Consider the following 25,501-nt stretch of genomic DNA (forward strand, 5'->3'; position numbering starts at 1 on the left):
CTTCTTCTTCTTCTTCTTCTTCTTCTTCTTCTTCTTCTTCTTCTTCTTCTTCTTCTTCTTCTTCTTCTTGTTCCTCTTCCTCTTCCTCTTCCTCTTCCTCTGTCACCCAGGCTGGAGTGCAGTGGCATGATCTCGGCTCACTGCAACCTCCACCTCCCAGGTTCAAGCAATTCTCCTGGCTCAGCCTCCTGAGTAGCTAGGACCACAGATGTGCACCACCATGCCCAGCTAATTTTTGTATTTTTAGTAGAGACAGAGTTTCATTATACTGGCCAGGCTGGTCTTGAACTCCTGACCTCAGGTGATCCACCTGATTCAGCCTCCCAAAGGGCTGGGATTACAGGTGTGAGCTACCAAGCCTGGCCTGGACCTGTTCTTCAACCATGAAGACCAGGGGAAAGCGCAAACACAGTCCCCCACTACCACAAATTATGCAGTTGAATTTCCCACATTTGGGGAAATTGCAGGGGTCAGCATATCTGGAGTGCAATGGATGCGCCTCATGCTGGGAAAACCACCTTCATGATCATGGTATCTCCCCTGCGAGTAAGTATGAATTCTTAGCCTTCTTAAATCCTGATCTCTGCCTCTTCAACTCAGGGAAAACGCCCAGGTCCTACTTGGTTTGATCTGTTTGATGCTGCATACTCTCTCCAGGGAGTAAGCTAGAGCAATCTTAGGACTCTTTTACTTTGATTTCTGTTTCTTGGGGATCACTGCCATTATTTACTTGTTTTTCAATGTTGGAAAACTGCTCTTTCCTATATTTTGTCTGCTTTTTCCCTGTTATTTCAAAGTATGTATAAATTTAGTCCCTGTTATTCCATCATGACTAGGCACATATCCCCTCTGTTTTAAAAAGTACTTTTTAAGTACTGTTTATCTATTATAAAGTCTCAATAATTATCTGTATTCTCTTTCTACCATGATTCCATGGGAATGAATTTTAACATTCAAAAATAGGTTTTTCTGGTTTCCCTTTTGTATATTTTACTTATAAAAATAATTATTACATCCATATAAACACTTGAACTTAAGCAGTTTTTCACTATGGTAAACATTTGTTAAAGTTTCTGAATTTTTCAACATCGTTCCCTCTAGGCTTATAAAACCTTTTCATCTGTAAATGGGAAATTTTTTGCCTTGTTTTTACCTCTCACTTTTTTTCCACTAGCCCATCATCTGAAAACTTATTATGCTAATACTGCTCTTGATACCTACAATTTCCTTTTCATATTAATGGATTTTCATTAAGTGACGGGTTGTATTATCCCCGATTGTGTAAAGCAGTATTTTCTTGTCAAATTTTAGCTTTAGACTGAGAGGGTGGGAAGCTGAGAGGGTTTTGGCACAGCTTATACCTTATATTAATAATATAATTTCAAAATTAAAATACAAGTGGCAATGGTTAGAAATCTAAGAGACAAGATGATGAGTCAGGCTGGTGTTATAAAGTGGGCTTCCACACAGGGGTGAGAGCAATTACAGTGTCTGGACAGTTAAACATCAAGACACTCTTAGCTGGATGACAGAACAAAGTTGTGGTTGGGGCTCTTGGTTTTAGTCTGATTCCATCTGTACTAGATCAAGTAGGACTCAGATATTTGTAAATGTGGATCATACCTTCTGTTGTTCACACTTCTGATGTTCTGGGCCCTCCTTTTTGCATCTCTTTTGTTATTCAGCTGAGATATGACATGAAAGGGAAAGGGATGGGATGTGTCTTCCCATCAGGAAGAAAATAGAATCAGCTATTCTGAGCATTTTAAAACTTTTGGGGTTACAAGAGTCATCTCAGTTGCTACATCAACTGAACACTTCATTCAGTCAATGTTTACCAAGTATATCGACCCTCCATATCCACGAGTTTTGCATCTGAGGATTCAAACAACTGAGGATCAAAAATAAAAAAAAAGTAAATAAATACATATACAATGATAAAAATAATATAATTAAAAACAATAAAGCATAACAATGATTTGCATAACATTTACATTGTTTTAAGTATTATAGGTAGCCTATTGATGATTTAAAGTATAGAGGAGGATGTTTGTAGGTTATATGTTTGTAGGTTTATGGAAGATGCTTGAGCATCCACAGATTTTTCTCTCTGCGGGAGTCCTGAATGCAATCCTCCATGGATACAAAGGGACACTTGTACCTGTTATTTGCTAAATACTGAGACTATAATTGTTATTACACGTCTTCTAACTTTATAAATGTTAGCTCCTGGTTGGGAAGATTGATGTATAAGTAGGTAACTTTACTTATTATCTCTAGTATTAGGGGTACATGTGAGATGCTCAGGAGCCCCCTTGAACAATTAGCAAGCCTTGTCGTGACTTTAGTAAATGCATTATCTTTGATGCTGAGAATCTTTATCACACATTGTGTCAATATACTCCTATCTCTACTGATTACTCATTATCTGTAATTTACTCATAGACAAGGACATGATGCTATTTTGTTCTTAAGTAACCAATTTTCTTCTTATTTTTGACATTCTAGATTAAATCACTATATTACTTTTCCTTGACTCTAAATATATTTTGGAAGTAGCACCATTTAAATATAATTTTGATATTCTACTTTTTGAGTCGCTGAGAAAAAATATTTCCAATTATGCTTAGCCCTGGAGAACTGATTGTCATTATTAGCAATCTTGCAGCATGAGAGAGATTTTTTTCTTATTTAATTCCTAGTCATCTAAAGGAGACAGATGTTGATTTAGCAGGCAAATAACACCAAATAATTTCAGGCCTGGCGTCAGGCAGTTTTTTCTGTTGTCAGCTTATGAACTGGTGTGATCCTTCCTCCACTCCCAACTTCTTTTTCTCTTTTTGGGCACATTAGATTAAGCTAATCTGCCTCCTTCTGAGGCACAGGAAGGAAAAAGCCAACTGTATCCAGTTGACAGAATTCATATGAAGGCATTAGGATACTTGAGCAGAGTTTCTAACAGGGAAAAATCTCAAGATGTTTATGTTTGCAAGTATCTTTGGAAGCGTGGTACCACAGAAATTTGAGGGTAAAAGGATATGTCCAGGTTTCTTCCAGACTGGTAGTTTTAGAGTACCTATCTGAATTTAAAAATCTGAATTAATAATTACTTCGAGGGAATGAGTATGTGCTACAAAAAGAACACTTGGATTGCTGTGGGGAATCAGATTATCATTCATCCTAGTATTTGTTTTTTAATAACCTTCCTAAAACATATCTGTTGGGTGTCACTCCTCACACCAGGCTTAGCTGGGATGCATACTGGGCAGGGTACAATCAGACAAATGAGAGAAGAAATGGACTCAGCTGTGCTGCTGGCACCACATGGGCAACCAGAATCAGGCATGCTCTGTGTAGTGTCAGCTGGCATCCATATTTGAGAAGGCTTACTCCAGCAGGTTGAATTAGCATTGAGATACAGGGAACAGGGGCATCTGAAGTCCAATGGCCAGCAACTGAAGGTATTTGGGAGCAAGACCAGCTCTTCAGGAGGATTTCAAGAATGTAGGACTAGATAAGCTGGAGTCAGGGAATGAAAAGCACAGTATCCAAGGTGGGATCAGTGGACTGGGAACTTGGGCTAGGGGAAGGTTATTTGTGTATAATAGGGAGGTTGGGGGAGGGAAGAATGCACAAATAGGAACAGAGCTCGCTTAGACATACTAGATACCATTTGATGAGCATGAGGCTACTTTCAATTGCTGCTGCTGATGTACTATCCTTATAGTTTAATTTGGGCTTAGAGACTAACGAGGGGTAGGCCTGCAAAGGTGAAGGTAAGGCAGCCCAAAGTTGACTTTAGGTCTTATTCTAGCATCTAATTTCCCTCATATTCATTATCCTCACTCCTTTTACATTTTCTATTTCTTGCTTGGATTACATTTTGCTGGTAACAGTTGGCCGTGAAAAGTATAATTTAAACTCTTCCCATTTGGAGTGTTTCTCCACACATCTCTTTTCAAGACCTGCCGAGGGCTAATTTTCCAATCTTGTTTCTTCTAAGTTCCTAAAGTCCAGCTAAACCATTGGTCACTGTGCTTGAGTCACATACTTCTGTCCATCTCTGCGACTTCAAGATGTGCTTAAATTTTTTCTTTTATACCACTTTATTTGCTGACAGAATGCTAACTTTTTGGCTTTGTAGGTCAAACAACCCCAGGATATGATGGGCAGCTCAAGTCGCATGGTGATTTAAAAGCCCACGGCTAAGCATTCCTTCTCTACCACGGCCCAGTAGTAAGCCAGAAGCTGTTTCTCCAAAAAAAAAAAAAAAAAAAAAAAAAAGATAGCTGTAAAGGATGGTATAGTTTTGCTTCAAAATTCTAAAAATCTGCAGTGTGATTCACCTAGAGATTCTTGCCAAATGCCTATCTGCCCCAGACATTTCAAGCACCATCAGATCTGCTGGGTCATACAGCCTGACTGACAGAACAGCTTGCTTGACAGCTGGACAGGTGCAGAGCCTTTTCTTATTCTGCTCCCCACTCAGTATGCTGACAACAACAAAAAAATCTGGGGTTGGGCTTGTGGCCAAAACTGATCTTTTAAAATTCAGTAGGCTATGAAATACCTCATGAAGCCTTTAGAAAAATAGCTAATAGTTTTTCCTTGCCAATGAAATAAATTGTTTTTTTTCCCCTGAGAACTTGGAGAGTTATGTTTTTATTATTTTCTATGTTTTTTTGAGTTTGCTACCAACTGAAACCCTTGGAGCATTTTTTTAAGATGTCATTAGGCCTGTATAGTAATACTAACCAAGGGCAAGTGTTTAATCCTTTAAATTTGTTGAATTATTGCATAAGCAAAGAATCAGCCAATAAATACTTATGAGACAAATGTTCATATTGCACAAATAGGTAGGAGATATGGATTCAATATATATAGAATGGTTTATATAAATACTGATACCCTTAGATACCTAAAGAAATAATTCAGTTTTTGAAAATTTAAATTTGTGTTCTGTTATACAGAATGGATGTGAAAGATTGTTTATATATTTTAAATTTTGTTTTTGGTTTTAGATTTACAAAAAAATGTGCCAAGATAGTGCAAAGAGTTTCCATACCCCACATACTGTTTCTTCTCTTATTAGTACCTGTCAGTACTATAGTACATTTGTTACAGCTAGTGAACAGATATGGATACATTATTCCTAACTAATGTTCAGATTTTTAAAGATTTATTTAGGTTTTTTTTTTTAAACCCAATGTTGCTTTTTTGTTACAAAATCCCATCCGGAATACCACATTACATTTAGTCATCTTGTCTCCTTTGTCTGTCTTGGGTGTGACAGTTTCTTTGTTTCTGATAACCTTGAAACTTTTGAGACATCCTGCTCATGAATTTGGTAAAATGTCTATCAATTGGAATGTGTCTGATATCTTTCTCATAATTAGATTGGGATTCTGTGTTCTTGGGAGGAATACCAGAGAGGTAAAGTGCCATTTTTGTCATATCAAGTTCAAGGATATATACCATCAACAAGACTTATCTCTATCATATTAACCTTGATTATTGGGCTGAGACAGTGATTGTCAGATTTCTCTACTCTGACATTGTTCCTTCCCCCTGTTGCTCTACTCTACTCCTGGGGAGGAAGTCACTCTGCAGAGCCCACAGGTAAGGCATGGAGAGTTATACTTCGCACTTGAGGGTGGAGGATCTACATAAATTATCTGGAATTCTGCATGAGAGATGTGTCTCTTCTCCTTCCATTTATTTAAAATAAATTCATAATTCAATTATTTATTTAAACGAGTATGTATCATGAATATTTATACTTTGGGTTATAATCTAATACCATATTTTGTTCAAATTGTCTCAGCTTTGGCCATTGTTGGCCTTTGTGTTCCTTTGATATACCATAGTCATTATGGGTTCTTTTGAGTACTTCCTTACTTTCTATCCCTGCAAGATGCACTGGTCTCATCTTGTGTGTTTCCTGCCTCAGTCCTAAAATCAACCTTTTTTTCAAGGAGTCTTGGTAATAGAGGATGGTATTTTTGTTGGAGAATGGTATTGGAAACCAAGATCTGGATTCTAGGTGTACTCATTACTATTTGGGTGTCATTACTTTTAGGTCTTCTTGGCTGACAAAGCAAGAACATACATGTGTGCATGCTATCCTGGTGTGCTCTCTCTCTCTCTCTCTCTCTCTCTCTCTCTCGCTCGCTCTCTCTCTCTCTCTCTCTCTCTCTCTCTATATATATATATATATGTAGCTGTATGCAATCATTTGCATTTATATAAAGCTAAACATGAGCTTATACTAATGTCTCTATACCTTGCTTATCTGTAAATACCCATTCCAAAATATGAGAAACTTGACTTCTACCTTCTATCATAAATTCACTTAATTGTTCTATTCCAGTATACGTATATAATGGTTCGGAATTGTTAACCATGGGAAATAACTTATCAACTGGAGTGCAGTGCTTCTGCACACTTTCCCTTGCTTTACTCTTAGTTACTCGGGTCAGCACTTTCCCCCCATTACCATCAATGAGATTATTTTACGTATTTGTAGTAAAATTGATTCTTTTGTGACTGTCTACTTCTATCATAGGATTCCTCAACATCCTAAATGATTTTAAATTTTTACATACAGTAAGGTTCAATCTCTGGGCCGTAAAGTTTAATGTGTTTTGACAAATGCATAGTGTCCTGTATCCAGAATTACAGTATTACACAGAATGTTTTACTGCTCTGAAAAAAATATCCCCTGTGCTTCACTGATTCACCTTTGTCCACCCATAATCTACTGGCAATCACTGATCAGTTTACTCTGTCTTTTGTTTTGCCTTCCCCAACATGTCATATAAGTGGCATATGTTTGGCATTATATGCCAAATCAGTCTGAAAAGACTGATTTCTTTTAGGAAAAAAGACTGATTTCAGACTGATTTCTTTTACTCAGCAATATGCATTTAAGATTTATTCATGATTTTGCATGGCTTTTATAGCGTAGTAACTGTATTTTCTAGTTTCTGTATTTGATACTTTGGTATCTTGAGATCCTGGAAACCCTGGAGGGATCTGCTGTGTCAAGCTAATTCCTAGACATAGCAGATCAATCTTTACCTTTCGTATGGAAACTAACCCATCTAGACCCTCTGCCCCACAACCTCCCTCTTTATCCTCTCACATTACAAGCTACAATCTCTGCTCTAATCATTCTAGGGCAAAGTAATTTAGGTCTATGATCCACTTGGGTTAATATTTGTGAAGGGTAAAAGGTGTTTGTCTATGTTCTTGTCTTTCCCCCACTTTTTTGCATATGAATGTCCAGTTGTTACAGCAACCTTTGTTGAAATGTCATTTTTTTCTTTGCTGAATTGCCTTTGCACTTTTGTCAAAGACTATTTAGCTACATTTGTCTAGATCTGTTTCTGCACTCTATTATGTTTCACTAATCTATGTGTCTATTTTCCTCAATGATACCACACTGTATCTGTATTGTAACTTTATAGTAACTTTTGAAATTGAATAATATGTGTCATCCAGCTTTATAATTTTCTCCTTTTAGGATTGTGTTGGCTATTCCTGGCGCTTTAATTTTTCATGAAGTTCAAAATTAGTTTGTCAACATCTAAACATAATTTGCTACAATTTTGGTTGGGATTGTGTTGACTCTATAGATCAAGTTGAGACAAATTGCCATCTTAATGCTACTAAGTCTATTAATCAATGAACATGGAATATCTCTCCATTTATTCATGTCTTCTTGGATAGTCTATTTTTTTTCTTATTCCTCCTGCCTTTCTCCCTCCCAAGAGAAGTTCTTGGCCTTCTGAAGCTTCACTGAAAAATCAACTCTCAAAAGGCACATTAATAGGAGAAGGGACATACAAATTTATTTAACATGTATACACAAGAGGCTTCAGAATAGAGACCCAAGCCCCCAACGAGGTACAGAAGTTTATAGACCATCTTGAGGTTAAAATAATGTGGGCTCAGAGCATGGCCAAAAACATGTTATGGTGGTAAATCAGATTTGGGGGTCAAGACAGGTTATGGGAGAGAGAAAGGAAGAAGCTATGCTAGCAAAGTTGGCCTTGTTACGTAGATGAAGTCTCATAGGCCATAGCCCTCAGAGAGAATAGATGATAACTGTTTCTTTTCAAACTTTGAAAGATATCAGGCTCAGTCTCTACTAGAGCTGGGAAGGGCTGAGAAAAGAAAGACCTGGCTGCATTAATGGAGATTCTCCACAGATGCAAATTTCTTCTGCAAAAGAGAGCTTTGCAAGGTTACTTCTGTCTTCCAACCCCCACCAGAAGCCATTTCAAAATGTGTCAAAGACAGATATTTTGAGGTAAAATACTTTTATTTCCTTCAAAATCATTTTTCATTTAGGTTAGAGTTTTTTATATCTAGTATTCCCTTTGATTCTTTGAGTTTCTCTCTGCTTACCTTTCCTATTTGTTCTTGCATGTTGTCTATTTTTTTATTACAGTTCCTAATGTATTAATTATAGCTATTTTAAATTCCCTGTCTGTTAGTTCCAAAGTCTGTCATATCTAAATTTGGTTCTGATGGTTGCTTTGTCTCTTCAGACTGTTTTTTCTTCACATTTATCATGTTTTCTAGATAATGTATCAAGTAATAGAAACCGAGTTAAACCTCTAATGTGACTTTTTATGTTATATGGGTAAAAATTAGGTCGTGTTTAATGTTTGGTGTAGTTGTAGGTGCCAGAGTCTTCACATTCCTATAGTAGCTTTGTTTTTGTCTTGTTTTGTTTGGGATTCTCCCAAACCTCCATTTTTTTTTTTTTTTGGTTTTGTTTTTGAGACAGGATCTCACTCTGTCACTTGGGCTGAAGCGCACTGGCATGAACACACCTCGCTGCAGTCTCGACTTCCTGGACTTACACATCCTCCTTCCTCAGTCTTCCATGTAGCTGAGACCACAGGTGCTTACCACCATGCCCGGCTAACTTTCTGATTTTTTTGTGGAGACAAAGTCTCACTTTGTGGCCCAGGCTGATCTCAAACTCCTAGGCTCAAGCAGTCCTCCCATCTCAGCTGCCCAAACTGCTAGGAATACAGGCATGAACCACTGTACCCAGCCAAAACTCCATGCTTGATAGAATCTATATCTTGATATTCTTTGAGCTGTCGTTCACTGCTACTATACTGGAGACCTAATGGTGTTGTGTAAAGTCTGAGGGAGAGGAAGTATTCTATAATCTTATTATAAAATCTCAGTGTTGTAGTGGGCCTACCTCCTCAAGTTGTATTCTTCACAAATGTTTCTTAGCTTCCCCCTCTTTAGATTGAACATGAAAGCTAGAAGGGGCTTGAGTCAGAGAAATGACTTTTTCCATGTGAGATGAGACTCTGGAAAAGTCTTTACTTTGGAGAAGTAGTCTTTCTTATGGATAAGGCTCTGTGTATTTCACAATGTCTTTTCTTGTCTGACCCCTGCCACAGCCATCTTTCTTGAACTTTCACATTGAGAACCTTGTATTATTTATGGTAATAAAGCCCAGAAAAGAGTGACACCCCTATCAGACTGCTAACCCCAGGAGTTTCTCTCTTTCATGCTAATCTGCACGTAGCCTCCAGGAATTCATCAAAGTTGCCATTGAAGTGTTCTTCCCAGCTTTTGACTCCAGAAGGCTTCTGTTCACAGTAAGCAGATATCAGCTGTAATTGTTGGGAATTACCTGTGTGTCCAGATTTTGCAGGGGTAGTTTGGCATGAAACCTGTCTTATGCATCCAGTTCATGTTTTACTTGTTGTAACATAGGAGGGTTGAGTTCCAAACTCTTTACACATCATAGGTGACATTAAGGGAATTGCTATCTTAATACTATTGAGTCTACCAATCCATGAACATAGGATGTCTCTACATCATTCACATTCTTATCCTTTTTGATATAACAGAGTAATGCTGAGGAAACATGTTTTTGTTTCCTAAGGAATATATTAATTATCCCAAGGAATTAAAATCAACTATAGTATTTTTTTTTACTTGATGCTTTACTTGGTTTTCTGACTTTAATAAAAAATTACCACTTTCCTCTCCAAATGGTATGCTCAAGCATTTCTTTTCTCTGAACTGATGTGCCTATATTCAAAATGTTTTCCCAGTTGCGAAAAATCTTTATCCCTAAGTTGATTTATATCTCTAACTTGGGTTATAGCTCTAGGCAGTGCCTACTAACTTGGGGAATGTAAATAAAGTGCCTTTCCTATAAAGTTTATTTTTTAATCCTATAAAAGTTAAATTTGCCATAGGAATAAAGAAGAAATAAGCCAGAGGAACTAAAATCTAAAACACTTGAAAACTTTTCTCCGTGTGACAAAGCATACATCTGTGTCTTTATTAAATGAAATTATTGCCCAGCAGATCGTAAAATTACATGATATAATTTCCCTGTACCACAGAACTTCCTATGACTCACACACATGAACTACCTTGTGTTTAACTAGCACTTGTTTTTTCTAATACAAACCTAGAGCCAAATTAGTTATTAAGCTTCCAGGAAAATGAACAAGATTGTCTTTGCTTTTATTCTCTCTCTTTAAAACCACAAATTTACTTAATGTTATTTCTTCTTTCTTTTCAAATAAGAATTCCTTGCCAATTTTGATAAAAATCCAAAGCAATTGGCAGACATTGATATTTCCTCCCTCCTCTGCATGTCTTATGCAAAATGACCCACCAATATGTCTTCAAGTAATTTACCTCCCCATCTCTGGAAGCACCATTAGTAATAGGAGTCCTCTAAGAAATTTCAATAGTTTCCCCTGCTTTTCAGGAAGCTTAGCAGTAGTCAACCAGGACAATATTCAACAATCTTCTTGTTACAATAATTCTATCACACCTTTTTGTGTGGAGGATCAGATTTTTATATCTTTAAGAGGACAATAATGATGACCATAATTTATTAAGCAACTCTACTCTTTTAGAAATTTTGCATATGTAATTCTTATTTAAGTTCACTGTAATTTTATGAGTTAAGGGCTGCAGCAGGCCCAACTAGATATGGCCAGACATGTTTTAGCCAATATAATCCAATTTTAAAGATGAGTAAACTGTCTAGAGACTATTTTACCCAAGATCTTTTAGCTAATGGTCAGCAGAACTGACATCTAAACCGAGGTGTCATGTCCTGCCAGGTTATCTTTGAACCCTTTACTTTACAGGAAGCTAGCAGCTTTCGGTGGGCAGTAAGTGTTTCAATTGGGCTAAAGATTTAATGCCAAGAGTCCCTAGAATAGCAATATAAGTGCTATTTTTTGATGCAATATTGCAAAAGAAGAGTAGATTAAAACCATCTACCTGTGAATCAAAAGAAACACAATTCGTGATCAAAACCAAGACAAGTTCCTTATGATCAAACTTACAACTTAAGATTTCTTGGTTGAAGAGAAATATGAGCACAACTTTCTTGAACTGTGGATTTTTTTCCCCCTTCCCCACTTTTCCTCTCCTTTTTTTCCTCTTTTTGCTTTCTTTCTTCCTCTCTGCCTCCTTTTTTTCCACTCTCTATTTTTCTTTCTTTTTACTTCTTTCGACTGCTTTTGGCTTTGACTGGGAAATTATAAGAAGAGACTGCATTTGGCTACGTGGGCTAGCAGTGGCTGATGTGCGAAGTTTGAGGACCAGAGCATGCGTCGGGCTACATACTACCCACTGCTTGTTTTTGTATGATTCTATGAGCTAAGAACGCCTTTTATATTTTTAAATAGTTAAAAAAGAATTATATTTTGTGACACATAAAATTATATGAAATTTAAATTCAGAGTTCATAAAGTTTATTGGAACACAGCCACGCTCATTCGTTTACACATTGTGTCTGACTTCTGTTCAGCGACAATGGCAAAACAGGACAGTTGCACCAGAGACCACACAGACTCTATAGCCTAAATTATTTACTCTCAGGCCATTTATAGAAAAGTTTGGTGACCCCTGTTTTAAAAGGTTAATTCTAGCCTCCAGATCTTAGAATTTAACAAATGCTTGGAACGGAACCAGTAGGCCTCCCTGTTTTGGAAAGAGGAATTTTTGTTTGTTAAAATGCAGATCTTTCTAGAAGACAATTAAGCCTATTAATCACTAGAAATGGGTTAGACTTTATTGGTTAGATCCTTAGATGGCATGTAACAAACAGCCAGGACTAATAGATGAAAGATGTTGGAGAACATATGGTTTCCTCTAGGCCATTCTGACAAGATGGAGTAGACAGGCTCTGGAATGGGGTGAAAAAATACAAAACACAGACATTTAATGCAGACTTACGATGTGTCTAACTCACTATAGCATTTTAGTGTACATTTTCTATTTTAATCTTCATAATCCTACCATGTAGTTATAACAATATTAATTTGTATTAAGGAAGAAATGGAGCATCAGAAAGATTCTCCAGGGTGTCATGTTAGTAGGATGACAGTAGTTTTGAAACAGGATTCAACCCAGGTCTAACCAATTCCTCTGTTACCATGATCACAGGTATAATTTTCCTTTCCTGTTAATACAGTTTTGCTTAGAACTGACTCTATTTACGTAATTGTGATACTGGTGTAGTTTCTATACTATCAAATTGCTACTTGCGATAATGAACTTATTACTAAGCAAAGGGTTTTGCTTTTTGCAGGAGGGAGAAGAGACTTGACCCAACCCAAACAGCTTTGGTGTAGTACATGGTTTTCTGGGGGTGGGGATGAGAGATAATGACTTAAAAAAATCATACCATGTCCCAGCCTTTCATCCTGTCTTTCCCAGTTTACTAGGTCGAATCTTACAGAATTCTCATTCGAAGATAAAAATGGCTTGAAATTCAAAAACAATTTCAGAAGATGCAACCTAATATATTTATGTGCTATCAAAGAAAATTAACATCAAGGCTTGACAACTTTCAAGAAGGTTTTGTGGAATTGAAAAAGGCTGAGTAATTCTCTTAGCGTGTTGTTGAGGCAGTTTCAAATCCACACTGATGTCTCTTACTGCCAGTATGCATACATGTTCTCTTTACTACTTGGATTTCTTCCCTAAGCCACAGGTTTCTGCAATATCTGTCATGTATACCTATCCTCCAAAAACCCAATGGACCAGAATAATTGCTTTTATTTATTTGGCTATGATGTCCTATGATGATGGAAGTCATATGATCTAATGTGAATCCATGTCTGTAGCTATTTCCCACATTAAGGATGGGACATGTCTAGATTCACTGGACTTAATTTTCACACCATTTCCTGCCCAAAATGCCATGGATTGCCTATTGATTTCTTCTCTATGTTTAGAAGCAATTAGCAATTGAAGTAAATTATAAGGTGTTCCATAAGCTTCCTTTAAAAATAGTTCTTCCCTCTGTGTGTGTTATTCCTTATAACATCTTTTTCGCTTCTTCCCCACTCTGTGTGGGGTCATTTGTCATTGCAGTTTTTCTCATACACTGTGTTTTTTTCTTTTTTAGCTAGTCATTAATTTTGGGCTGCTGCTACTGATTTAAATCGTGGTTTTACTTTTTTCCTGGTTAAAAAAATAAAACAACATGCAAGGGAAGTTATCCATACAGATGAGTTAATGTTTACAGATTTTTTGTGGAGATAGAAAATGCTTTGCTTGCTGGCACAGGGGAGAGAGCTGGAGGCTGTGTGGACGATGTGGATCTTGAGAGAAGAAAAGAGAATTTCTAACTTCTTCCTTGGTATGGGCTTCCGGGAGAATCACTACGGTTCAGCTTACACAAAACCAATCTCTGAAGTTTTGCTGTTCACAGCCTAGATGTGTGGGTGATGAGAACCTGATGTCTCAGCCAAATAAGATAAGTGAGCAGCCATCAAGATTAAGTCAACCTATTTGTGATTTTAACTTTGCCGACTGGACTCAAGTCACTGTTAGTTGCTTTTTCTATGCTCAAGGTTAAATAGCAGCTGCAGGTACTTACTTAAAATTCACAAATAAGATCTTTGGTAATTTTACCTAAAATGTGCAATGTAACTGAAAAGAAATTGTATAACCTCTTTTGATTCTTTGTTTACCTAGAATCACTGTTTAAAACATAAAGGGCTTTCAAGATACATATTTTTGCACTTTATATTAAGAAAGTGTATTAACAGGACAATGCCTTAGTAGGGTGTGAAACTCTTAGTAAATCTCAATATTTCCTTTTTTTGTTTTCCAACCGCAAGTATTAAAGTCATGAAATATTAGATAGAAAAGAGGTCACAGAACATGGGATCTGGCTGGGTGTGGAGGTTCACACCTGTAATCCTAGCACTTTGGGAGGCAGAGGTACGCGGATTGCCTGAGCTCAGGAGTTTGAGACCACCCCGGACAACATGGTGAAACCCAGTCTCTACTCAAATATAAAAAACAAGCCAGGCATGGTGGCGGGCACCTGTAGTCCCAGCTACTTAGCTGGCTGAGGCAAGAGAATCGCTTGAACCCAGGAGGTAGAAGTTGCGGTGAGCTTAGATCACACCACTGCACTCCAACCTGGGCAACAGAGAGAGACCCTGTCTCAAAAAACCAAAACCAAACAACAACAACAGCAACAACATGGGATCTAAGGACAGGTTGGTGAGGAACCCCAGCTCTAATTTGTAAAAATCCCAGTGACAGGCTAGACACAGAGGACTGTCTGGCTTAGCAGCTTTGCCAGTCAACCTTTCCTTCAACTGTCTATCTGAGCAGGAACTCAAGCTATTACACAAGCAGACAAGGAAAAGAGCTTTAACTTAGAAATTTGAAAGTGTTCCAGAAGGGGGTGTTGGGTCCAGAAAATGTGATATTTTTGTTTTCTAAAATAATAAGGAAGACACAATGTCTGTATTATTTAATCTGTTTGTTTTACCAAATCATTATACTACAGGTAATATATTTTGGCAGAAGTAGCATAGATAAAGGGAACTACAGAAGAACTTCACTAGGGAATATGCAGTCAATTTTGCATAGTAAGCGCCAACATTAACTGGTGTTCAGATGACTTAGAGTGAAAGGTGAAAAGGGCCTGGGATCCATTTACCTGGTCAGTGGAGTTTGGAAACCAGCAGCAACTGGAGAAAGGACTTTTGTTTTGTAAGGGGAGTGACCAAGGCAAATGCTGAAGATAGAGAAGGATGTGTGTGTGGCTGACTTGCTTGTGGGAATGGCAAGAGGCTAGTGAAGTGGAGTGAGCAAGGGAGAGGACAGTAGGTGAAGTAAGACAAATAGCAGTGGAGCTACAACACAGGGACCCTGTGCCACTCAAGTGTGATCCTGAAACCCCTCAGCATCAGCATCCTCTGCGAACATGGTGGTAATGCAGAATCTTAGGTTTCATGTTGACTTATTCAAACACAACCTGCATTTTAACAAGTCCTCAGGCAAATCTCAGACGTTAAATTTCAAGGAGCATCGTCCATTGAAAAACTTTGGATTTTACTTTGGGACAGTGGTTGGCTGCCAATGATTGTGGCTGGAAGAAAGGGGGAATGTGGTCTTTTAAAAATACTGATGCCTTAGCTCCACACCCAGAAATTCTTGTTTAATTGGTGTGGAGTTGAGGCTTGGGCATTGGGATTTTTAAACTCTCCTGGTGATTCTAATGTGCAGTAAGGGTTGAAGATGGCTACTCCAAATAACATAATTTGACTTTGTTTCAAAAAGGATCACCTACCCTTGCTGCTGTGTTAAGAGAAGATTGTGTGAAGTCAAGAATAGAGATAAGCATGAGAATAATGGGCAAAATCCAATTCATGCCAAGAAGAAAAGTTTTAAATTGGCATAGGACTTCTATTACTATGTCAAATAAAAATGGCAAGAGTGGTCATCCTTGCCTTGTTCCTTATTTTGGAGCAAAATCTTTTCTTTTTTTTAACCATTGAGATCATGTTAGCTGTGAGTTTTTCTTATACAGTCTTTACTGTGTTGAGGTAAATTCCTTCAATGACTGGTATGTCGAGATATTTTATCATGAAAGTGTGTTAAATTTGGCAAGTGCTTTTTTTTGCATCTATTGAGGTGATAATGTGATTTTTATCCTTCATTGTGTTAATTGCAGATCTCTTGCATTAATGAATTTGCATAGATTGAAACCATCTTTCCACCCCAGGGATGGTCCTCTTTGTGTGCTGTTGAATTTGGTTTGCTTAGCATTGTGTTGAGGGTTTTTGCAGCTATGTTTCTTAGGGATATTGGCTAGTGGGTCTTCCTTTCCTTTCCTTTTCCTTTTCCTTTTCCTTTCCTTTCTTTTCTTTTTTTCCCCTGTAGGATCTTGATTTGGCTTTGGTATCAGGGTAATGCCAGCATCAGAAAATCAGTTTGGAAGTGTTTTCTCCTCTTCAATGTTTTGGAAGAGTTTAAGAAGCATTTGTGTTAATTCTTTAAAGTCTTCGTAGAATTTGTCAGTGAAGCCATCTTGTCCTTGGCTTTTCTTTGTTGGGAGATTTTTGGTTACTAATTCAATCTCCTAATAAATTCAATTAGGAGCAATTAGACAAGAAAAAGAAAAAGTATCAGAATCTGACAAGAAGTAAAATTATCTCTGTTTGCAGATGACATACTCCACACATGCAAAAATGTTAGATCTAATAAATAAAGTTGTAGGATATAAAATCCCAACATACAAATATTATTTACATTTCTATAGACTAACAATACACTATCTAAAAAGGAAATTTAGAAAACAATCTAACTGATAATAGTATTAAAAGTAAAATATATTGGAATAAACTTAACAAGGAGGAAGGCTTAAACACTGAAAACTATAAAACATTGCTGAAAGAAATTAAAGAAGACACAAGGAAATGGAAAAATATCTTGTGTTTATGGATTGAAAGATTTAATAATGTTAAAATGTCTCTACTATCCATAGTTATCTACAAATTCAATGCAATCTCTATCAAAATCCCAACTGTATTTTTTATAGAAAAGAAGAAAAATACTAAAATTCATATGGAACCACAAGAGACCCCCAAATAATCAAAGCAATCTTGAGAAAAACGAAGAAACCAGGAGGCAAAACACTTCCTGATTTGAAGATACATTATAAAGCTAGAGTAACTGAAACAGTATTGTACTGGCATAAAAATAGACATACAGGCCAATGGGACAGAAGAAAGAACCCAGAAATGAACCCACACATATACAGCCAACTGAGTAGTAAGAATACACCATGGGGAAAGCATAGTCTTTTCAACAGATGATATAAGGGAAAACTGGATAACTACATGCAAAAGAGTGAAATTAGACCCTTCTCTTATGATACACACACAAAGTCAACTCAATATAGGTTAAAGACCTAAATGTAAGACCTGAAACTATAAAATTCCAATACAAAAACATAGGGGAAAAACTTCATGACATTGGTCTTGGCAACAATTTTTTTTTTTTTTGGACACCAAAAGCACAGGCAACAAAACGAAAATAAACAAGTAGGACTCCATCAAACTAAAAGTTCTGCCTTAAAAAATAAGAAACTTCTGCAATATGCAACAACATGAATGACCCTTGAGGACATTACGCTAAGTGAAATACGCTAAAGACTTAAAGACAAATACTGTATGATTCCCCTTATATGAGATATCAAAAGTAGTGAAATTCATAGAATTGAAGAGTGGAATTGCTCTTCCCAGGGGATAGGAGGGAAGGAGAAATGGGGAGCTACCAGTAAATGAACACAGGTTTCAGTTGAACAAAGTAAATAAGCTCTAGAGATCTGCTGTACAACATTGTACCTAAGGTTAACAATACTGTATTGTGTATTGTATATTTTACTTGTATTTTTTATTCTTTCTCTCTCTCTCGCTCTCTCTCTTTTTTTTTTTTTTTTGAGACAGAGCCTCACTTTGTCATCCAGGCTGGAGTGCATTGGTGCGATCTCTGCTCACTGCAACCTCTGCTTCCCGGGTTCAAGCAGTTCTCCTGCTTTAGCCTCCTGAGTAGCTGGGATTACATTTCTCAAACACTTAACCTCAGGTGGTCTGCCTGCCTCTGCCACCCAAAGTGCTGGGATTACAGGCATGAGTCACCGTGCCCAGCCTGTATTGTGTATTTTAAAAAGTGATAAGGTGGATATAATGTTATGTGCTCTTACCACCATAAAAATAAGTAAATAAAATTTATTAGGCATCATATAAAGAAAAATAAGTAACTTTGCTGAGGGCATTGATAAAAATTTGAAAATAGAACTTCATAGCATCGTCTTACGATTCAAATTGTAAAAATGTCCATTCTGTTCTTATTAATACATTCATATTATTCAATTCTCATCAAAATGCCATAAGATGTTGTTGAAACATGATAAAATGTTTCTAATACTCATCTAGAAGCTTAAAAATAGGGACTTAGAGTTTGATAAAGAAGAATGAAATAGGAAAAGTAGTGGTAGTAGGTATTAACTTTTTTTTTAAAAATCAACCCCAAATAGTTTTTTCAACAGATTTGTCAGTGTAGATACAATAGAAAGTTGGGAAACAGACATAGTATAGTATATATAAGAATTTACTGTTTCAAAAAGGAATATTTCAAATGAATGATTATTTCATACTTTTTGGGATAACTCTGTCTCTTATACATTTGCATACATTATAGACAGAAGAATTAAAGACATACATGTTAAAGCAATCTCCAAAATTGTGACTATGCATGTATATGAGTAAAAATAATTTTGATATAGGTAAGGATTTCTTGAGGGCAGGGGGTAAAATTTTTAAAGTGCGACACAGGCAGAAAGCATAAAGGAGAAAATAAATTTGCTTTACAAAAGCAACTTATACATTTAAAAAATAACCATAAATAGGCTGAGAGGTGGCTCACACCTGTAATCCCAGCACACCGGGAGGCCAAGGCGGGAGGATCACTTGAGGCCGGAAGTTTGAGACCAGCCTGGCCAACATGAAGAAATCCCACCTCTACCAAAAATACAAAAATTAGGTGGGTTGGGTGGTGTTAGACTGTAACCCCAGCTACTTGGGAGGCTGAGGCCCAAGAATAGCTTGAACGTGGGATGTGGAGGTTGCAGTGAGCTGGGATTGTGCCACTGAACTCCAGCCTGGGAGACAGAGTAAGATTCTGTCTCAAATACATAAATAAAATGCGGATAAAATCCCATGGGAAATATTTGTCTTATATGTGTTAGACACGTATGTGTCTCATATGTATTTGAATTTCTGTCTCTCAGAAATACAACAAAATTCTTACATTTGTATTTCTACCTCTGAATTTTCTGCCAACCATTTCACATTGCACTACTAGGTGTTCCAACAGTAAGTTCGAACAGTAGTTTGAACATCTAGTAGTGCAATGTGAAATGGTTATCAGAAAATTCAGAGGAAGAAATACAAATGGACAGTAAATATACTGTCATATGTCCAACTTCAGTATATTAAGAAATTCAAGTTAAAGGATGATAAACTACTTTTTGCCTATTGAATTAGATGGTATTTTAAAATTATCTCATATTAAAATTATGATATTTGATCTGGGCAAGGTTATAACAAAATGGATATTCTCATATACTACTTTTCAAAAAGGATATACCCATTAACCCAAATGATAACTTTATGATAATTCTTATTAAAATAATTATGGCAGTGAACAATAATTTGGCTCCTGGTGTATATTTCATAGCATTAAAAAATAAAAATAACAACATAACATTCTATAATTTTTGAGTATTATAAAAATTTATGATAGATATAGGTAATACAATATAGACATTTTATAGAAAACAGTTAATATTATTGACTATTGGGAAGATAAATGTTCTAAATCAATATTAGGCATGCAAATATACTCACCACTTACTCTTAAATAGAAGATAACATGTATAGCATGAATTAAGGATAACTTTATAAAGAAAGAATCTGAAAGTGACAAAATTTGGTAAGTCACTTTTGAGTTCTTCCTCGTAATTTTGTTAATCTGTACTTTCTAAATCTTCTATAATATGTAATAGTTGTTTAAAAATAAAACTTTTGGAATAATTTAGGTATAGAAAAGTTGCAAAGGAGCAGGAATGCCTGTGTGCTCTTCGCCCAGCTTCTCCTAATGTTAACATATTCTGTAATTACAGTACAATTGTTAAAAATAAGATATTGAAATTTATACATTACTATTAACTAAACTGGATACTTTATTTGAATTTCACCAGGTTTTAACTAGTTCTGTTCCAGGATTTAAGCCAGGATACCATATTGCATTTAACTTGTTACTTTTCTAAAAAGAGGGAAAAAAACTCCAAAACTCATTGAAAAACAGTAATAACAACATAAAATTTGCAAATTGAGGGAAACTATAGCATTTGAGCATAAAATGGGCTTTATCTGGCTTCCTACTGTACAAGAAACTAAAGGAAAGATGATAGCGGACATAAGCACTCCTTGTCTGGTACCATGTTAAGTCTACATACTTGAAGCAGGTAACAGTGACCAGGGATGGGAGTAGGGAAGTGAGGTGGGATATACACACCACTATTCCAAACAGCCCCATTGAAAAATGTTTCTTCTCCTGTGCAAAGGTTATCTATAGCAATGGATCTTTGCTACTGGTTAAAACTATATCCAACTAAATATACTTATTTAATTCTGCTCAGAAACTTTGATTGGCTGTCATTCCTTATTCATAAGACATTGAAAAATGATGTATTAAATGCAGATTTGTAGACTTTTGAGTTCTGTTGGGGGAAACAAGAAAGATATTTGGTAATGAAATATTTAGGACTACTTATAGGCTAAAGAGATATTTATTGCCAAGGTCTTGTCTAAGATCTTGAATTGTGCTGGTTTTATTTCCATTTCTGTTGCTTGGCCCCTCAGTGACAAGGGGTATATCTTTGGACGGTAGCCAGTGTAAGACTTCCAAGCAGAGTAAACTTTGAAGGACAGTTTAAGTTTTGCATGTCTGAGAACTACCTTTTGAATGGATTTTGTAACCATGGTATAGACTCATTTTGTCTCCTTCAGTATTTGACTGGGTATTAGGCGACCTACTCTTTGCCTCCCTGTAGTGCTTTATGATTTGGGGTGTTACCATTCACCTATAACTCTGGATTTATCTGACTTCATGAAATAGAGGATTTAACTGAGGGAACTTGAGAAACTCAATCTTATTGACTTAGAGAGTCTTCTTTCTATCAGAGTTCTTTCAATGAGTGGGAACTATAGGAAATTGTCATTGTGGAATCAGGCTAAGTAACTGAGTGTCAGATATGCTTTTAGGGCTTTCTGGAGCCTGAAATAAGTGGTTGACTGATTTCTTGAACACATTCAGTATATTGATTTTCCTGGTAACCCACCCATTGTGGGTTAAATGAGCACCTAAGCTCTTTTAATCTAGGCAGTATAACTCTGGATAGAGCATATATAGTAAACAGTAGTCTCCAAAATCTAGGTATGAACAAACACTACTGAGGAAAAGGTGTATGTACAGACTTACCTTGGTTAGGAGGCCCCCACTGTGTAATCCACCCAGCACAGGCTTTGGGGTAAGGCAGAGCTGGGTTCAATTCTGGCTCTGTCACTTACTGTGGGATTTCTGGTTTATTCCTTACCCTCGCTGACTTTCATTTCCTCGTTTATCGAATAGGAATTCTAATATACTCTTTGCAGAACTGTGAAAGTTAAAAGAAAAAAGAATATAAGATATTGCATGCATACAATCATGCAAAAATGGATGCTTTAATTATTCTCTCAGCCCTGCTTCTTCCCTAAAAAGAATGAGCTATCTTGGTCACAAAGATATAATTATATAATCATTTTGTTTTGAAGCAAGAAAAGGTTAAAAAAACAAAACAAAACATATTTCCCAATGGAGAGAAGCAAATTGAGAGTTTTGGATGTCAACATCAAGGTACGTCCTTTCGGATCAAGGGATTTCAGAAAGGCAGGGTAAAATTGTACCGTGATTTATACTCCTGTCAAATTGAATTTTCAGAACCAGCTACTCTGCAGATACTTGGTGCTGATAAGTTAGTTTTTAGGCTCATTTAATCGTTTCTCCCACTAAGCCAGAACTAAATAAATCCCAAATGATTTCTAGCTATTCTAGGACATGTGTCATTTTCCTTAATGCCGGTCATTACACTTCTTCCCCCTGTGTATTCCACGATTTTCTTGCCAAACAATTTCTGTAACGAAGACTACAAAAACCAAAAGTTTTACTTTCAAAATATTGCAAGCTACCTTAATTGAAAGAAGATGAGATGTAAAAACATTTGATCTAAGTACACACTAACCCTAATATGATATAGTCATGAAACTTAAAAGGAATATAAAAATGAAATTAAGAATTTGTTTCATTGCATTGTGTTAGAAGTAACGTAAGAATAACTTTGTGATACAAATGTACTTTTCTTTAAACAAGTACACTTATTTTAATATTTCGTGTTAAAAATCTTGATGCATTGCTTAATAAAAATGTGAATTTTTAGGTTTCACTAACAAAGATTCAGAATCAGTGGTGCTGAGGTAGAGCCCCTGGAAGTATGCCTTTCAAGAGAGCATGCATGTGACCTTCAAGCAGATTTCTTTATAGAATATTTTGTGAAATAATTGGAGAATGAAATTGTATTGGTGCAGATGTCTTCTAGAAATTAAATTCCACTAACTTTTCACAAACTTGCCCCATTGGCTTGAGATTGTGAACTGTTTCAATCAACGTTAACATTCCACACTCTAGCTTCCTACGTTCCAAGGAGTTCAAGATACTCTGAAGTCAATAATGAAACCAATGAACATTTTAAATTGTGTTAACAGTAAATATCCTGATGTAGGGTATACGGAAATGTTTCCATTGTTTAAAAAAAAATGCTCTGTGCAAGATTATAGAGATGCTTCAGAACTAGCAGAATTAGTACGTAAGAGAAAGAGTTGACTAGAGTTACCTAGAAGTACAACTGACATTAGAGAATGGCATCTTGCACACTGAATCTAGCAGTAACTTAATTTTTTTACCTAGAGCCTGTTCATGAAAACTGGGGCTACTCAAAATGTGTTCCATGGGCTGGTGCCATCTTTGAAATGCTTGTTACCAGTTGGTGACAAAATCAGTACAGAAATTAAAAGTAAGCTTTCAGGAACTTTGAATAACACTTTACAAGAGTAATTTTATGTTTCTTAAATCTAAGAAGTGAAATACATTGGGTTCATATTTGTGTATCTTTTCTTTCAATTTCATTTTTCTAGTAATTCATGTTGATTGCATTTTACAAGGGTGTTGGACCATGATGGACTGGGAATTTTAAGTAAACTTGTTCTTTCACCAGGAGTAGGTTGAGAAGCCCTGATCTAGATCACTTCATTTGTGAAAACACCTCTTTGTTTATGGTTTTCCTTGAGATGGTGATTTATGATTGCTCAGAAATTGACCATTTTTCCCTCTCTGAGTCAAATCATAGCTGTTGCCAAGCCTGTTTGTAGTTATAACTAGACAGTGAACGTAAGGACAGATATGTATTGTATTTTTCGTGTGTGTGTGTGTGTGTGTGTATTTACCTTGTTCTGGAAAAAAAAATTCAAGGAGACTGGCTTAGGGACCAAGAAAGCTGAGATGGAATGAGGCTCTCTAAATTTAGGAAACATTTATTTTGTTCTTGAAGAGTCCAGTGGCATTTGGATGGGAGCTTCCTTTCCTTTCTCCCACTCTCCAAAAGATTATTAGCATCTGGGAGCTGGTCTTGTTGACAGTGTGCTTGGATCCAGGTGGGCCTCAACTCTGGCTCTCATTTTGATGATGTGCAAGGCCACTTCTGAGGTGGAATGCAGAAAAAGCTATCCTGAAATTGAAGTATGACTCTTGTTATGCATTATTCAGTAGGTGACCTGCCTTATGTACAATTCTTAACTCTCAGAAATTAAGTTTTGGGAGGAGAAACATCACCTACCCATACTAACTACCAACTACACATTTATTACATCTCTGAGTCTCATGCCCCACCTAACCACTATCCCTAGTAGAAAGTGGTAGTTAGATTAAGTCCACAGCCAATATTTTCAGAGTTCATTGGACCGTTCCTGTTAACCTGCAATAGCTAGGTGGATCCAATCTAGCTCTCCAAAAGATGCTTCCATAGAGTACTGCAAATGCTATAATTTTTATTAACCAATATTAGGTTTTTGTTATTATTGAAACAAATTATCACAATTTACTGCCTTCACAAAAGACATTTATTTTCTTACAGTTCTTGAGACCAGAAGTCGGAATGAATCTTATAGGGTGAAAACCAGGGTGCCATCAATGCTAATTCTCTCTGGAGGCTCCAAGAGGAAATTATTTTTCTACCCTTTTCTGGTATGCGTCGGGGGTCTTTCCCAGCTTCTGGTGGCTGTATCACTCCAATCTTGGCTTCTGTCATCACCCTGCCTTCTCCTCATATTATCTCCCTCTACCTCTCTTGGAAGCACTTTTGTGATTACATTTAAGGCCCACTTGGCTAATTACAGATAATTTCTCTGTGTCAACATCCTTAATTTAATCACATCTGTAAAGTCTCATTTGCTATGTAAGATACCATATTCACAGGTTCCAGGGATTAGGATCTGGGCAGTTTAAACAGCCACTGTTCAGCTCACTACAGACCTCAGTAAAAATCCCTTAATCCCTTTTTCTTAATCCCATCACATTTTTAAAATGTCAAAGCAGGGCTTTTTTTTTTTTTGTATGTGAGAGATTTTATTGGCTGCAAAATTAATATTAAAGCAGAAAAGCAGGTAAGAATACAAGCCTTAGTATTAGACTAAATGGGTTAAAATCCTAGCTCTGCCACTTAGTCTGTTTAACTTTGAAAATAACCACTTTGTGCCTATTTTTCTCACTTGTAAAGTGGATAAAGTAGTATCTACTCCATAGGCTTCTTATAAAGATTAAGTGAGTTTATACAAAGAACTTAGATCAATATCTACATACACAGGAAGTGTTCAACAAATGTTAGCGCTATCGTAGTATTTTAAAGCAAATATGTGTTGGTTCACCCTATGCCAGGCTCTGTGACAGCTCCCAGGGCTATTTTCACATGAATTACAGGATTGAGGATTTGTAGAAGTTGTGGTGAGTATTGAGAACTGGCTTCTTCAACCTCTGTTCCACCTACATCCAATGTGTCTGCCTGAGGTCAGGCCCCTCAGCAAACTGACTCTGAGGTGAATAATTGCATAGGGGAAGTTTATATTGGAGAGTGGCCATCATAGCAGCTGTGGGGGAATAAAAGACATAAGATTGTGCAGAGAAAGGAATTAACCTATAAGGCAGTCGTAACGCAGGCTTATTCAGTTCATTCTATGAGGGCCTCTGTTGCTGGAATGATCCTGCCTTGAGCCAAAGGGTCCTTCCTGTCCTTCATAGCCTCCTGCAGACCAGCAATTAGATGCAGTGTGTCCCCAGGACTGGGCCTCATCCTGGATAAGTTAAGTTTCTCCAACTGGAGGGAACTTCCAGAGAAAGATTCAGCCTAGACAGGTTGGCCACCAATAACATCAGCCGCAGGAGGAATGAGTGGCTCAGTCCCACAGAAGCATCTGTGCCACCCACCTGGAGGATATCATCTGCAGTGCTCTCCTAGACATTC

The 25,501-nt window shown here is 36.8% G+C and overlaps 1 non-coding gene across 1 annotated transcript; it reads right to left on the reverse strand.

Moving 5' to 3' along the window:
* Positions 1-391: 391 nt before the first annotated feature.
* On the reverse strand, positions 392-554 carry LOC119618933 (U1 spliceosomal RNA). Its single transcript, XR_005235283.1, has one exon. It is a non-coding gene; the product is annotated as a U1 spliceosomal RNA (small nuclear RNA).
* Positions 555-25,501: the final 24,947 nt, after the last annotated feature.

The sequence above is a fragment of the Chlorocebus sabaeus genome, chromosome 8, assembly GCF_047675955.1.
Source record: "Chlorocebus sabaeus isolate Y175 chromosome 8, mChlSab1.0.hap1, whole genome shotgun sequence".
Lineage (NCBI taxonomy): Eukaryota > Metazoa > Chordata > Mammalia > Primates > Cercopithecidae > Chlorocebus > Chlorocebus sabaeus.